The sequence below is a fragment of the Callorhinus ursinus genome, unplaced genomic scaffold (assembly GCF_003265705.2).
Source record: "Callorhinus ursinus isolate GAN/ISIS: 27379988/994484 unplaced genomic scaffold, GSC_fseal_2.0 scaffold75, whole genome shotgun sequence".
NCBI lineage: Eukaryota > Metazoa > Chordata > Mammalia > Carnivora > Otariidae > Callorhinus > Callorhinus ursinus.
The window spans coordinates 2835603-2850311 of NW_027397137.1; the positions used below are offsets into that span (position 1 = coordinate 2835603).

Here is a 14709-nt window from a genome sequence, read left to right on the forward strand (position 1 = left end):
GTTACACTAAGTGGGGATCCTGGATGAAAGGAATAGTTTAGGGATTTTTAATTCGTTTATTTTTTTTTATTCAAGTCATACATCGACATCATTATTAAAAATTCAAATAATCTCAGGAGGCTTTTCACAAAAAGCAGTGGTCCCGTGCCTCACCCCTCCCTACCCACCTTTAGGTCCTACTGCGCAAATCTTGTTCTAAATTTCTGCATTTACTAAGGACCATTTTTGGATTCTTCTTAACCCAGGTGTGTATCTGCCTTTGCACCTGTGCCCACTGTTTTAGTTACTGTCACTAATGTGATTTTAGTATATAAGAGGGTTAATATAATTAGTATTTTTTTCCACAATCTTTTTTTAAATTTTTTTATTGTTATGTTCATCACCATGCATTACATCATTAGTTTTTGATGTAGTGTTCCATGATTCATTGTTTGTGCATAACACCCCGTGCTCCACGCAGAACGTGCCCTCTTTAATACCCATCACCGGGCTAACCCATCCCCCCACCCCCTCCCCTCTAGGACCTTCAGTTTGTTTTTCAGAGTCCATCGTCTCTCATGGTTCGTCTCCCCCTCCGATTTCCCCCCCTTCATTCTTCCCCTCCTGCTATCTTCTTTTTTTTTTTAACATATATTGCATTATTTGTTTATAATTAGTATTTTTGAAAAGATTTTATTTGTTTGACAGCAGAGAGCACAAGCAGAGGGAGCGGCAGGGTCTCGATCCCAGGACCCTGGGATCATGACCTGAACCAAAGGCAACTGAGCCACCCGGGCGTCCCAATATAACTAGTATTAATATACGATTAATATATAATATCCCCCTGGTTCGTCATCTCATGCAATGTTATATACTTATTCTCCTAGATACCCTCCAGAAACACTGCATGATGTTTCTAAAATTATCTGGTTGAGATTTGTTTTGGAATCATACTAAATTTATAGATAAATTCGGGGAGAATTGACATTGTTGTGAGAGGGAGGCTTTGAATCCTTCGGAACGAGTCGTTCCGTCTGGACTTGTCTTCCATCACGTCCCTTGCAGACTTCGTTTCACGCAGATCCACACCTATTGCTTGATCACTTAATCCCCAAGGGTTTTAAATTTTCTGTTGTCCTTACCAATGAGATTTTTTTTATTTTATTTATTTATTTTAAAGATTTTATTTATTTATTTGGCAGAGAGATACAGAGAGAGCACAAGTAGGCAGAGCGGCAGGCAGAGGGAGAGGGAGAAGCAGGCTTCCCGCGGAGCCCGGAGCCCAGGACCCCGGGATCATGACCTGAGCTGAAGGCAGATGCTTAACGACTGAGCCACCCAGGCGCCCCCAATGAGTTTTTTAATTAAGTTTTAAAGTTGGTTATCGCTCATGTATTTGAAAGCACCCATTGTTCTGTGTTGATCCTGTAACTGACCGCATTAGTAAATTTATTGTTTCTAACAAGTTTTTTTCTGCTTTGATTTGTCTGGGGGTTTCCAAGAAGAAAATTATGTCATCTGCAAATGATGGTAATTTTATCTCCTTTCTGATATCTGTGCTTTTTATCGTATGTTCTTTAAAAATTCTAGTTCTGGCATAAGACACGGTGTTGGAGCTGTTGTGTTTCCCACTTTTTGCACGGGTTATATCTTTACGAAGTCCAAAAAATCGAAACAACGTATGGTGAGAAATTTCCTTCCCACTCCTGACCTCTCGTCTGCCTAGTGTCCAGCCCCTTCCGTATTGCTCCCCACCTCTGCCAATGGGGTCACCTGCCATTGCCTTCCAATTCATCTTTAGGCGTGGACCAGCATATGTGTTTCTTTTCTCTCTCTCTTTTAATACAAAAAGGTAACAAACTATATACACCATTCTGCTTTCTTCTTTTTCCCCCACATAATTTACCTTGGGAGAACGCTCCATATATTTCTCCCAGATGCGTCATATCCCCTGTACGCTGGTACCATTCTTTATGTAACCCGTCCCTTGGGGACATCGTTTGGGTTGTTTGCCATCTATTGCTTCTACAAATGTGGCTGTAATGAATAACCGTATACAAACATCGTTATGTGGGTAGGTCCACGTGTGGGATTAGTTTCTAGGAGGGGAATTGCCGGGTCAGAAGACAGCTACGTTAATAATCCTCCTGAGGACTGTGAAATTGGCTTCTGTAAGGATTATTCGAGATTACACTCCCACAGTAATGCATGAGTGTGCCTGTTTCCCGCTTCTCTCATCAAGAAGCTAGGGGTTAAACTTGCACATTTTTGCCAAGCTGATGAGTGGAGAATGGCATTTCAGTGTAGTTCTAATTTGCATACCTTTTACTATCCGCAACTTTGGACATCTTTTGGCCATTTTTCCCTTGGGCTATTTGGTTGATTTCTAGGGAACCACCACATAGATATACGGGTGTACATTTTACAGGCTTTCCATACAGAAGTCTCCTCACATGTTAACTCGGTACTATCTGTGTGATTTTGGCAAATTAACCCTTCCCGCTTGGATTTCCGGCTGCGAAATCGTGTTCATACTAAGGCTGCTTGGCAGGGCGAGTGTACAAATGACCTGAGCTAATCATAGCATGCTCAGCACCATGCCTGCCACGTAAGAGGCACCAGGGGTTATGGTTATGTTTCAAAAAAGTTGGGCGAGCTTATCAGTTGCAGTTTTGCTTTTCAGTTTGTCATGTCTTTTGACTGAATTTGTTGGGTTTGGGGGTTTTTTGTTGTTGCTTTTCTGTTTGAGAAAGTGTGTACACTCACACATACTCAGATTTACCAAACAGTTTCTGATAAGCCTTCTGGATTTAAGTCTGTTAGAAAAGCCTTCTCACCTCCAAGTTTATAAGACTTATAAACAGGGGTTTGGGGCCCTGGGTGGCTCAGTCGGTTAAGCATCTGCCTTCGGCTCAGGTCATGATCTCCAGGTCCTGGGATCGAACCCCACATCGGGCTCCCTGCTCAGCGGGGTGTCTGCTTCTCTCTCTGTTCCTACCCTCTACTCGTGCTCTCTCTCTCTCTTAAATAAATAAAATCTTTAAAAAAAAAAAAAAAAAAAAAAGGACTTACAAACAGGCGCGCCTGGGTGGTGCAGTTGGTTGAGCAACGGACTCTTGGTTTGGGCTCAGGTCGTGATCACAGGGTTGTGAGATTGAGCCCTGCATCTGGCTCTGTGCTGAGCGCAAAGTCTGCTAAAGTTTCTCTCTCCCTCTGCTTCTGCCCTTCCCTGCCTCTCTCTCTCAAATAAATAAATAAATCTTTTTTTAAAAGCACTTATAAACATGTTTTTTTCTGATTATATTTATGGCTTGCTTTTTTGGGCAAACATTTCGTCTCTAATCCTTTTGGAATATATGCTTATGCAAGGTGTGAGGTGTGGTTTCTGTAGGAAGGTGTACCTAGTTCTCACAGTAATTATTAAATAGCTCACCCTTTCCACTGGCTTAAGATGCCTTTTTATCACACACTTAGTTGTTGTGTGTAGTTGGGTGTCATCCTGGACTTACTGTTCCCTTTGCGTTCCCTTTCTTTCCTGTTTGTTCCTCTTCCACGGTCTGTTCTAGAACTTGCCAGTACTAGGCTGTTCCAGTATTAAAATTTTATACAAGTTTTCAGAGTCATCATGAATCCTGCATTCACACTGCCCTTCTTTTTCAAACATTTCCTGGCTCTTCTTTTGTTTTTTCATATGAACAAATGAATCAGTTTATAGAGTTCCCCCCCACCAATACATGTGGGGATGTTTGTTGGGATCACATATGTTTACAACTGAACTTAGGGAGAACTTGACACCTCTCTGATGTTGAGGTATCCTCTCCAAGAAGAGGAAATGTGTTTCTATTCGTTAATTTCTCTTTTCTGTTCCTTCAGAACATGGTAAAGTTTCCTTGGCATAGGTCTTGCCTTTATTTCTAGGTATCTAATCTTTTTGCTGTGGTTGTTATTGCAAATGAGATCTTTCTCCCATTAAATCTCCTAACTGGTGGTTGTTTGTGAATATGAAAGCTGCTTGTTTCTATATATTAATTTTGTATCCTGCTTTCTTACTGAATTCCTTTGAGATTTTTCAGGTGAGTATTTTGGGTTTTGCAGGTATACAATTGTGTCACGCACGAATACTGATAGTATCCCTTCATTCTCTCCAATTTCGCATCTCTGTTTCCTTTCCCCTGTCAGATTACATCGTCCAGTACTTTTAGTAGAGTGTTTAATAATAAAGACCACCTTATTTTGTTCCTGATTTTAAAACCTGATACTACTAGCTGAGAAAGATGTGACTTATTATGTTCAGGAAGCATCCATTTCTCATGATTAATTTTGTGTCGCTGTTGCTGTGAAGGTATTTTTTAGATGAGACTAACATTCAAATTAGTGGACATTGAGTAAAGCACATTACCCTTTAGACTGAGGGTGGGCCTCGTCCAATCAGCTGAAGGTCTTAAGCAGAAAAAGACTGAATTCTGCCTCCAGACAGCCTTCAGACTCAAGCTGCCACATTAACTCTTCCCTGGGTCTCCAGCCTGCGTGGATGCCCTGCAAATTTCGGACTTGCCAGGCTTATATGAGCCAATTCCTTAAAATAAATCTATGTGGGACGCCTGGGTGGCTCAGTTGGTTGAGCATCAGACTCTGATCTCAGGGTCATGAGATTGAGCCCCACATCGGGCTCTGTGCTGGGTGTGGAGCCTGCCTGAGATTCTTTCTCTCTCCCTCTGCCCCTTCCCCTGCTCATGCGCACGTGCTCACACTCTCTCTCACTGAAATAAAATAAAATAAATCCATGTATCTATACATCCCCTTGGTTCTATTTCTCTGGAGATCCCCAGCTGATATACCATCTATTTCTATTTTATTGAGAATTTTATCATAAATTTTACAGTTTTGTCAGGTAATTTTTTATCACCAGTGGAGGATATCATAATCTCTCTCCTTACATTTACTAACATTGTGAATTATGCTACTCGATTTCCTAACAGTGAACCAGTTGCACTTCTGGAATAACCTTTGTTTGGTTGTGATGTATTTTTCTTGTAGTGTTTTCGATTCTGGTTTGCTCATGTTTTCCCTAACATTTTCCTAACCATATTGACAACTGTGTTTTGTCTGTAGTTTTTTCTCTGCAGTCTGTCAGGTATTATCAGTGCTGTGCTCACTTCATAAAAATAATTTGGATGTTTACCCTTTTTCCTGTGCTCTGGAAGAGTTTATGGAATGGAATTATCTACTCTTTAAAAGTTTGGTAGAATTTTGTTAGGATTCCCTGTGCCTGATGTTCTTTTGCAAACTAGCACCTTGGCACCTTTCTCTGTATATTTGATGGAAACAATTTGTTTCGATTTTCTCTTTCTACTAAAATCAGTTTTGATAAATTATATCTTCTTATAAAATTATGCATTTTAATCCAAGGTTCCAAATTATACTTACAAGATTCTATTTGAGAGAGAGAGCATGCGCGCATGCCCGTTGAGTGGGAGGAGGAGCTGAGGGCGTGGGAGAGGAAGACGGAAAGAATCCCAAGCAGACTCTGTGCTGAGCACGCAGCCTGACTTGGGGCTCGATCTGAGGACCCTGAGATCATGACCTGAGCTGAAAACAAGAGTCAGATGCTTAACCGACTGAGCACCCAGGCGCCCCTGCTTTAGTTTCTTCTTGATCGACGATTCTTTTTTTTTTTTTAAAGTAGGCTCCGCAACCAACATGGGGCTTGAGCCCACGACCCCAAGATCCCAAGATCAAGAGCGGTACTGACTGAGCCAGCCAGGAGCCCCTAATTCATTTGCTTTCATTCTATCTCATTCATAGAAGCTTTGCGGCAGCAAGTCTTCCTCTGAGTGCTAGTTTAAATTATTTCAGAATTGACATATAATATCTATTCCTGTGTTCTAAAAACTATAATTATCTCAGTTTGTTTCCTCTTTCACCAGAGAGAGACTTAAGAGAGATTTTTTTGGAGTTTCCCAGTGGAACTGGCTTTTAGTTCTCTAACACACCCCCTTTGGTTGCTCTGTGACCAGGAAGTTTCACCTGTAGTGTGTCCAGCCTTTAGAACTTACTGAGATGTTTGCTTGTGGCCATTTTGCATGTTCCAGTGGTGCTTGAAAATAAGATGCCTTTTGTCCTTCAGGGCTGAGATTTTGAACCATGTTCGTTAACCCTACTTTATTATGCGATGCACATTTTCACATCTTTACTTTTTAACATAATCTTTCGTGGACCAAGTGTTATGGGCTGAATTCTTCCTCCCCAGATCTACGTGTTGGAGTCCTAACCCCTGCATCTCAGAATGTTAGCACATCTGGAGACTAGGTCTTTACAGAGGTGATTAAATGATGTTGTTTAAGCCACCCCCCGCCCGCCACCCTCTCCGTGATGTTTTGTTATGGCCGCCCGAGCTGACAAGGGCAGAAGGAACTGAAGTCATTATTAATGTGCATCTGTGTGTTTCTATAGAGCTCATCACATGTCAGCTTTAGACACAGCGCTGTTCTATGACTTTGTCCGTACTGTATTATCTTTGTCCATATTGTATTATCTACTACACATTCGTTAGGAATTGCCTGCAAACAAATAAGGAGAAGTGTGCCTCTTCCTGTCTTGTAAAGCCTTTTGGCTTAAATTGGTACTAAGTACTTGACTGGTACTAAGACCCTGGAGGCTTCTTGAATGGTAGTGGCGGCCTGCTGGGATATCCCCATCCCTTCATTTTCAACCTTTCCAGATCACTCAGAGTGGCGCTTTTCTGATGATGCATTCAAGAAATCTTTTTAAAAGTAGGGGACCTGAACCCGTTGTGTTCATTCCCATGACAAGATGATCTTGTTTCTGCACCGTGTGTCCTATGCGTGCAGGCTCACAGTTGTATGGGTTGTTTCTTTCACTGCGTGATTGGTTTGCTTTACTTTGCTTTTTGTGTAGTTATCCTTTTTTTTTTAAAGGTTTATTTTATTTGAGAGAGAGAGTGGGAGCGGCAGAGGGGGAGAGGGAGAATCTCAGACTCCCAGCTGAGTGCAGGGCTCTATCCCACGAACCCCAGATCACAACCTGAGCCGAAACCAAGAGTCAGACGCTCCACCCACCGAGCCGCCCAGGTACGCCTTGTGTAGTTTTTGTCCAGGGAACATTGTTACCTTCGTAATGACAGCTCCATGTAATGCAGAGAAGGCATCCCTTCTTCTTACATTTGTAACAGCCTATGTTGGCTCCCCCAGATGAGTGTCTCGCCCCAACCCTCCCTCTCCACCATCACCCACCTGACTTTGTTATCTCAGCACGAGGATGAATGTGCATGCCTCTCTTGCTTGGTTTGCAGCTCTATTTGATTTCTTTTGGCTCTCAACCATTATAGATGAGAATCAGTGGATTCGTTCTACCTCGTATTTTCCTTCCTGCTTCCCTCCACAGTTCTGGTTAGTTGTATTGTTCCTACCTTGCCCAGGATACAGAAATGCTGCATTCCCTTCTAGCTCCCTGGTGCCCCCACTCTTGCCAGCCTCCCCCCACCACCTCACTTACGTCTGGACCGGGGAAAGTTTCCTTCTAGTAGCTTCCTCAAAAAGGACTTATAGAAACAATAGCTCCTGGGTCCTTGCTTGTTAAAAACCATTTGCAGCCTTTATACTTAAAGTTTGGCTTGTATAAAGAAAGGCTTCCTTTTGCTTCCAAACCCGCCCCTCCCTTCTTTCTTTCGTACCTTATGGCATGCTCTTACTGCTTTCTGGCTTTGAACATTGCTTTGGAGGAAACTGACACAAGCTTTCTATCCCCCTCCTATTTCATATGACTTGACCTGTTTTCTCTAGCTGCCCTGAAGACTCTTCTTTATTTTTTTCCTAAGATTTTATTTATTTGAGAGAGACAGCACGTGAGAGAGAATGAGCAGGAGAGGGTGGTGAGGGGCAGAGGCAGAGGGAGAAGCAGATTCCCCATTGAGCAAGGAGGCCAATGAGGGGCTCCATCCCAGGACCCTGAGATCATGACCTGAGCCAAAGGCAGACGCTTAGCTGACCGAGCCACCCAGGCGCCCCTGCCCTGAAGATTCTTAACTGTAAAGCCTTATAACTGGGGCATGTCTCATGCTGACCATTTGGGGTCAAGGAAAATTAAATGTTTCTGCTTTGGCCCCCCACTTTTAGGTGAACTTCAATTATGCATATGTTAGCTCTGCCTTGCTTGTCTTCTGTAGCCATCATTTTATAATACTTTAGAAATATTGCTTTTTTCCATAAATGTTTTACTGGCCTCATTTCTATCTGCCTTGTTGCTTCCTGCATTTTCATGAGCTTCTCTTTTCCCTGGTGTGTCTTCTGATGGTTTTGTCTTTTTCCTCTGTGTCTTTCTTGATTTCAGTCAGTTTGGATTTCATCTCCTATTATTTTGCTATGCTCCCCACATTTTTGCCTTTCTTCATTTGGAGCCTCTTTCACCAGAGGAATTGCTTCAATGGGCTGTCTTTTGTGTGTGTGTGTGTGTGTGATGACATGCACACTCATATTTGTCATCTGCTCTCTGAAGACCTTTTTCCGGCAAGTGCTCTTCATGGGATGGTGTGCTTGGCCACATTTTTCCACGTGTTATTTTTTATAACATCTGCTCCTCAGTTCTGAAGTAGATTTCTTTGTCAAAGCACTTGCTCGCCCACCGGGGAGCGGGGGACCAGCGCCTGCAGGAGGTTCCCATGGGGCAGAGCACGCAGGTTTCACATAATCTGCTGGCTTTCATGCTTCTCATAGTCCCTCTTGTCTGCCGCCAGAGAGGCAGACTGTTCTCTGGAAATATGGAGCATATGTGTGCTCGCTCTTCTGATTCCCTGAGGAGGACCCCCTGCCCTTTGTGGGAAAGAAGGAACAGGGCTCTTACACCTCAGGGCCAGTCCCTTGTCTGTGGACATGGATGCCTTCCAGTGCCTTCTAAGGCTGGCTGCTGCTGGAACCAAGGACCTTGAGCCATCCTTCACCCCTGTATTTCTTCCCCAGGACCTCTGCCCTCGCTCAGCTGCATTTGGCAGCTCCTGTGCATTCTTTGAAGTCTGCGGTTTATCTCTTCCTCCGAGTTTCACTAAAAATGTGGCGTTCCGAGGTTTGTGGTTCACTGTGTTTCTTTCATTTTTCTTATTTCGCCTCTGTGATTTTCCGGGGCAAGAAGGGGGCGGGGTTGCAGACTTACGTGCCCCGCTCACACTGGGAGTCTGGCCTTCAGCTTTTATTGTATATATTTTTATATCATTCCAAGGTTTTCTTGGCTTTTTGGTTTTTTGTGTTTTGTTTTTGCTTTTGTTTTTTTGCCACAGGAATGTTTTAGTTTGGGTATTTAAATATTTTTAAACTCTTTTATTGAAACGTGGATAAAGATTTATTACAAACATATTCGTTGTTGTGTTTGTCAAGGTGGAAAACAGTGGAAGTGATCGAAGTGCCCAGCAGTAAAGGAATAGACAAATTGCCACATACCCGTGGGGTGGAATGTAAGGCAGCTCTTAAAAATATATGTTAGGGGTGCCTGGGGGGCTCAGTCAGTTAAGCATCCAACTCTTGATTTCGGCTCGGGTCATGGTCTCAGGGTCGTGCTCTGCACTGGGTGTGGAATCTGCTTGAGATTCTCTCTCTCTCCCTCTGCCCCTCACCCCACTCACACACACTCTCTCTAAAAATAAAATATATATATTTTTTTAAATAATTTTAAGGAGGGAAAATGATTATATTAAGGGAAAATGGTATAAATCGTCTATGTAGTGAGATCACAATTTTATTTTATTTTTTTAAGATTTTATTTATTTATTTGAGAGAGAGTGAGCCAGGGGAGGGGCAGAGAAGCAGACTCCCCGCTGAGCAGGGAGGCGGACATGGCACTCGATCCCAGGACTCTGGGATCATGACCTGAGCTGAAGGCAGACGCTTAACCTACCGAGCCACCCAGGCGCCCGAGATCACAATTTTAAATGTACACACACACACACACACACACACACACACACAAGACCAAACACTGGAAAGAAATGCACCAAAAAGTTGAAGAAGTTATCTGTAAAAGAATTACAGGTGATTTAAACTCTTCTTTAGCAAATTATTTAATTTCCTTTTTTATTATTATATTTCCTAAATATATTTTTATAATCAGAAGATACTATTAAAAAATAAATTTGGAAACCTTGCCCATTATTTTCTTGCTGGCCCTCTCGCTCAATCCCACTCCTACTTCCTTCTCTGTCTTGGTCCATGGCAGCCCCACCCACCCACAGCTTGGGCAGGAAACTGAGTCATTCTCACCTCTTCCTGCTCCTTCATTCCCCCCCCCCCCCCCCGAGGCTGGTCCTTCTTGCTCTACTTTCTAGAGCCCTCATATTGTTCCACCTTCGCTAGGGTTGCTCTAATGATCTGTCTTCTAGGCTCCTGAGTTGGTTTCCTTATTCGTCTCCTGGCCCTCTGCCTCGCTCCCCTTAAAACCACCTTCTCTCTGGGGTGGATCACTCCCAGCCTAAACGCTCCCCTAGCCCTGCTGCAGCTGCAGGAGGAGAATCCAAATTCAAGCACTCAAGGCCAGCCTCAGTCTGACCCGAATCTACCTCTCCCATGACACACCTGTCACGCTCCAGTGTCTAGGGTACCCTGCCTTCTGGCACCAGACCCGGAGTCAGGAATGACCATCAAATTATGTAATAACAGACTCCAAACCACCGAACAGACGCTGGTCGTGTCAGCTGCTGTGGGCTGGCTGGAGTTGCCCCTCCGAGAGTGTAGCAGGTGCTTACTAGATGTGGCTGGAGTGCACGATGCCTGGAGAACCCAGTGCCAGACGGAACCGGTTCGAAGCCATGCTAGGAAATGGTGACTTGCCCTAGCCTAGAAGTGTGGAAGAATAGGAACCCCAGGTTCCTGCGTGGCGACCATTATCGTACCTAGTTCCTGTGCTGATCGTTTGAGTGGTGTTAGGGTCGGGAAATGCCCGTGTTCTGTTATCTCCGGGCTTGCTTCCTCTGCGCTCCACGTTGTCCTTGGAGCCCTCTGACAGCTTGGTGACGCAGTTGGCGTGGACAGCGTCCCTGCGTTCTAGGAAACAGAGCGTCTGTCCTCTCCGTTGGTGTCTGGAGACTTTTCCATGAGGATATCCAAATTCATACTCCTCTCCGCAGTGGGATGAGACTGGTCCCTTGACTTCGAATATTATTTGTTATACCCTGGCTAGTTTTAGAGGCATCTTCTTGTTTGTTAAGATTGATTTTTTTCGGGGCGCCTGGGTGGCTCAGTCGGTTAAGCATCTGCCTTCGGCTCAGGTCATGATCTCAGGGTCCTGGGATTGAGCCCCGCATCGGGCTCCCTGCTCCGCAGGAAGCCTGCTTCTCCCTCTCCCACTCCCCCTGCTTGTGTTCCCTCTCTTGCTGTGTCTCTCTCTGTCAAATAAACAAATAAAAGCTTTTAAAAATTTTGATTTTTTTCTTCTGAGTGTCAGGTATTTTGCAAACAGTTGCTTCATTTCCTTGGCCCGTTTTTCACTCGCCCCGCCAGAAGAGCACAGATGCTTTCGCGGGTCGGCTGAACTCTGCATATGTGAGGGAGAAGGTGCAAGGCGAAGTTCCCGTCCACGGCCCCGCAGGCCAGGCCTTAGAAGAGCAGAGGTCTCTGCTGAGAGTCTGTGGGTCGGTATCTTGTTTATTGACTGCACTCCATGCACTGGACACGTAAACACCAGTGCGGCAGAGGAGAAAGAGGGGTGGGAGAGCCAGGAGCCTGCAGTCCCTGCTTGCTGGCCCCTTAGAAGGAGAGATGGAACAAGAGTAGTAGTTTTCAGACCTCTCTTGGCTCTCACTTACCTGCCCCGTGCACGTTCCCATAATGGCCCCAGACTCTGCCCCCAAGACTGTAGATACTCTTTGCACAGAATTCTCTGGGTCAGGGCTTCTCAGGGTTTTATATAACATGAATCACACTGCGATCCTGTTGAAATGCACATTTGGATTCCGTGTGGGGGTGGGGACAAGCTACCAGTGATATGGTCCGCTCCATGGGGTCTCCCTTACAGTAGCAAAGCCTGGAGTACACCCTCACCCCCAAGCCCACCTTCAGGAAACACACTACTGCCTCTCATCCTCAGACCCCAGCCAGGCCTCACCTCCCACTGGAAGGCCGTCTCAGCAGGACCTGAGATGGGCTGAAGACTAAGCACTCTCCCCATGAGGATGTTGCTTAGCTTGGCCTGTGTCCCAGCCTGACTGGGGGAAACTGGCCACGGGACCCTGCACCATGCCTGGCTTGGGAAAGATGATGACTCTGATCTGTTCCAGATCAGCCAATGCATGGTGGCTTGTCTGAATTTCGCTTTTTACAACCCCATGAAAACATTTTGAATCCCTAGATAGTAAACATCTTCAGTGTAGGAGGGGTGTGTGTGGAGATCCATTCTAGTACCATGCACGTGGCAAAAACCCGTCGGTTTCACTGAGCTGCTGTGACCCTCCACAGGAATCCCCGTACCCTGCCAGCCCCTCCCACACCCCCACACCCACCCACGCTCCCATCCCTGTACCTAGCAGGGATCCAGCGCTTTGCTTTGAACTGACCTAACCCTCCCGAAGGAAGAAGGCCATGAGCCTGGGTCATACCTGTCATGGACTGGGCGGCCTGTCTCGCTATTCCTGACATGGGCAGCCCCACCTCAGCTGTCAATAAGCCCTTTGTTCCCCTTGACTTTTAAAACCGGCCCCCATACCAGGCCTCAGGCCTGCCTCAGCTGTGCGAGCGGAGGAGGGATGGGGCCCCTCTGGCAACCCCTCCCTGGAAGATGGGGTGGCAGCTCAGGTCTACAAGACTTTGCTTTTGCTCACCTCTGTCCCAGCACCTACGGAGCATGCTGCCCGACAGATGGCCGTTAACTCAGAAACTATCCTTTCACTGAATATACAAATGAATGGATGGGTGAAAGCATTCGCTAAGCTGAGCTCTTAGAAGAAATAGGGAGTGTTAACACGAGCACTTTCTAGTATCTATGAAAAAGAAGAGAGTGAATCCAAGCCACAGCACTGCCCCCTAGCAAGGGGGCATTGGGAGGAGGGAGACACCCTCTTGGAAACCCCAAGAGTTTCCAACTTTCCAAAAAGCAGGTAAAGATAAAATGAATCAAGTCATCAGAGGAAGAAGGAAGGGGTGGTTCCTGCAGTTATGAAAATAAACCTGCTGCTTCTCTACCTTGTTTGCTTATTCCTTTATTCAGTCAAATATTTAGGGAGTGGGGGCTCTGGTCCAGGTCCTGTCCGAGGCCCCGATGATTCAGCTGTGAATCAGTCAAAGACGGTGTCCTCATGCAGCTTGCAGTCCAGCAGAGAAGGGTTACACTCCAGGTAATAAGCAAGGTCACAGTAAAGTGCCTAAAGTACCGCCAGGGAGTGCTCAGCGCTGTGGGGGAGGGGAGAAGGCCTGGGGTTGGGGGGGGGGTGCGGTGCGCCTGCTTGGATAAATATCACGGGGCCACGGGGCCACCATCTCGTTTCCACATATCCCCACAGGCCGCCCTTTCGTGGCTCCCCCTGCCCTTCAAAGCTAACCTTGACATCGCTCTCCCAGCCAGCTCGCACCTGCACCGATGTCCGGGGAAGGCCCGTGGGCGCTCCAGGACCGGTTCTGCCTGGAGATAGAGTTGGGGGCGGGGGGCAGCTAGCAGGCTTGCCCTCTGCTCCCCAGCAGCTCGGCAGTGGCTCTGCCCGCCCCGCTGTGCCCTGATGGCCCTGGCCAGGGCGGGGTCGGCCCCTGCCACGCTTCGCTCACCCTTACCCGGCTAAGCGGGCAGCCCCCTCCACACACCCGGAAGCAGTGGCCTCCCAGGACCGTCATCTGCAGGGTGTCTAGGAGGGAGATGTGGAGGAACAGGTTGTCCGGGACAGCACCAGACTTGCTCACCGGGTTTCCTGGTTATGATAGTCGTTAAGGTTCCTCTCCTTCCGCCAGCGCCACCCACGGCCCTCCCATCCAGCAAGGCCCACCTTGGGTCCGCCCTAGGTCCCCCCTAGGGACGCCCTCTCACCTGCCCTCCCTGCCCTCCCGCTGTCCCACTCGCCCTGCGGAGCTCTGCGGCAAGGAACCGAACCACCACAGCGTCCTTGTCTGGGAGGTTCCGATGCCCACCCCGCCCGCGGCCCTTCCACACTGACCCTCCGTGGCTCTGCTCTCACATTGTCTGGAGGCACATGGTGCCTTGCTGGTTTCCATAGACCGACTGCTTCCAGGGGAACACCGCACCGGCGCCCTGGCGGTATTTCTCCAACGCGCACGTGACTCCCCAGGGATCTTGTGACAATGAGGATCCCACTTCCCGTGGGGTGGGCGGGGGGGGGGGGGGGTCTGCGGTTCTCACGAGCTCCTGGGCTCCCGGGTGGTGCAGCAGCTGCGATGACCCTCAGTGTCAAATGCCACAGTAGCCTCTCTCCCCCTGTCCTTCGTTATCAAATTCCCGCGCTCTCCACCCGGGGCTGCTTTGCCTGGGCAGGGAGACATCTGTGGTGGTCACAACAGGGTCGTAGCCCACTGGCCTACGAGTACGGGGAGATCCGGGGTGCTGCTAGCTGTCCCACCCTGTCCAGGACAGCCCCACGGCAGAGAAATATCTGGCCCCAAACATTAATAGTGCCCAGGTTGAGAAACCCTACCTACCAACTCAGTAGGATCTAATCGTGCTTATACATTCAAGTTACCTAGCGTTTTTTTTTTTAAAGATTTTATTTATTTATATGAGAGATAGAGAGCA

At 46.8% G+C, this 14709-nt stretch overlaps 1 long non-coding RNA gene across 2 annotated transcripts; it reads right to left on the reverse strand.

The window, feature by feature from the left end:
- Positions 1-13170: 13170 nt before the first annotated feature.
- LOC141371536 (uncharacterized) lies at positions 13171-14217 on the reverse strand. Of its 2 annotated transcripts, none has more exons than XR_012376553.1 (3): positions 14117-14217; positions 13514-13593; positions 13171-13364 (listed from the first exon to the last, which is right to left on the reverse strand). It is a non-coding gene; the product is annotated as an uncharacterized lncRNA (long non-coding RNA). The 2 variants fall into 2 exon arrangements; XR_012376552.1 differs by lacking the exon at positions 14117-14217 and adding an exon at positions 13740-13811.
- Positions 14218-14709: the final 492 nt, after the last annotated feature.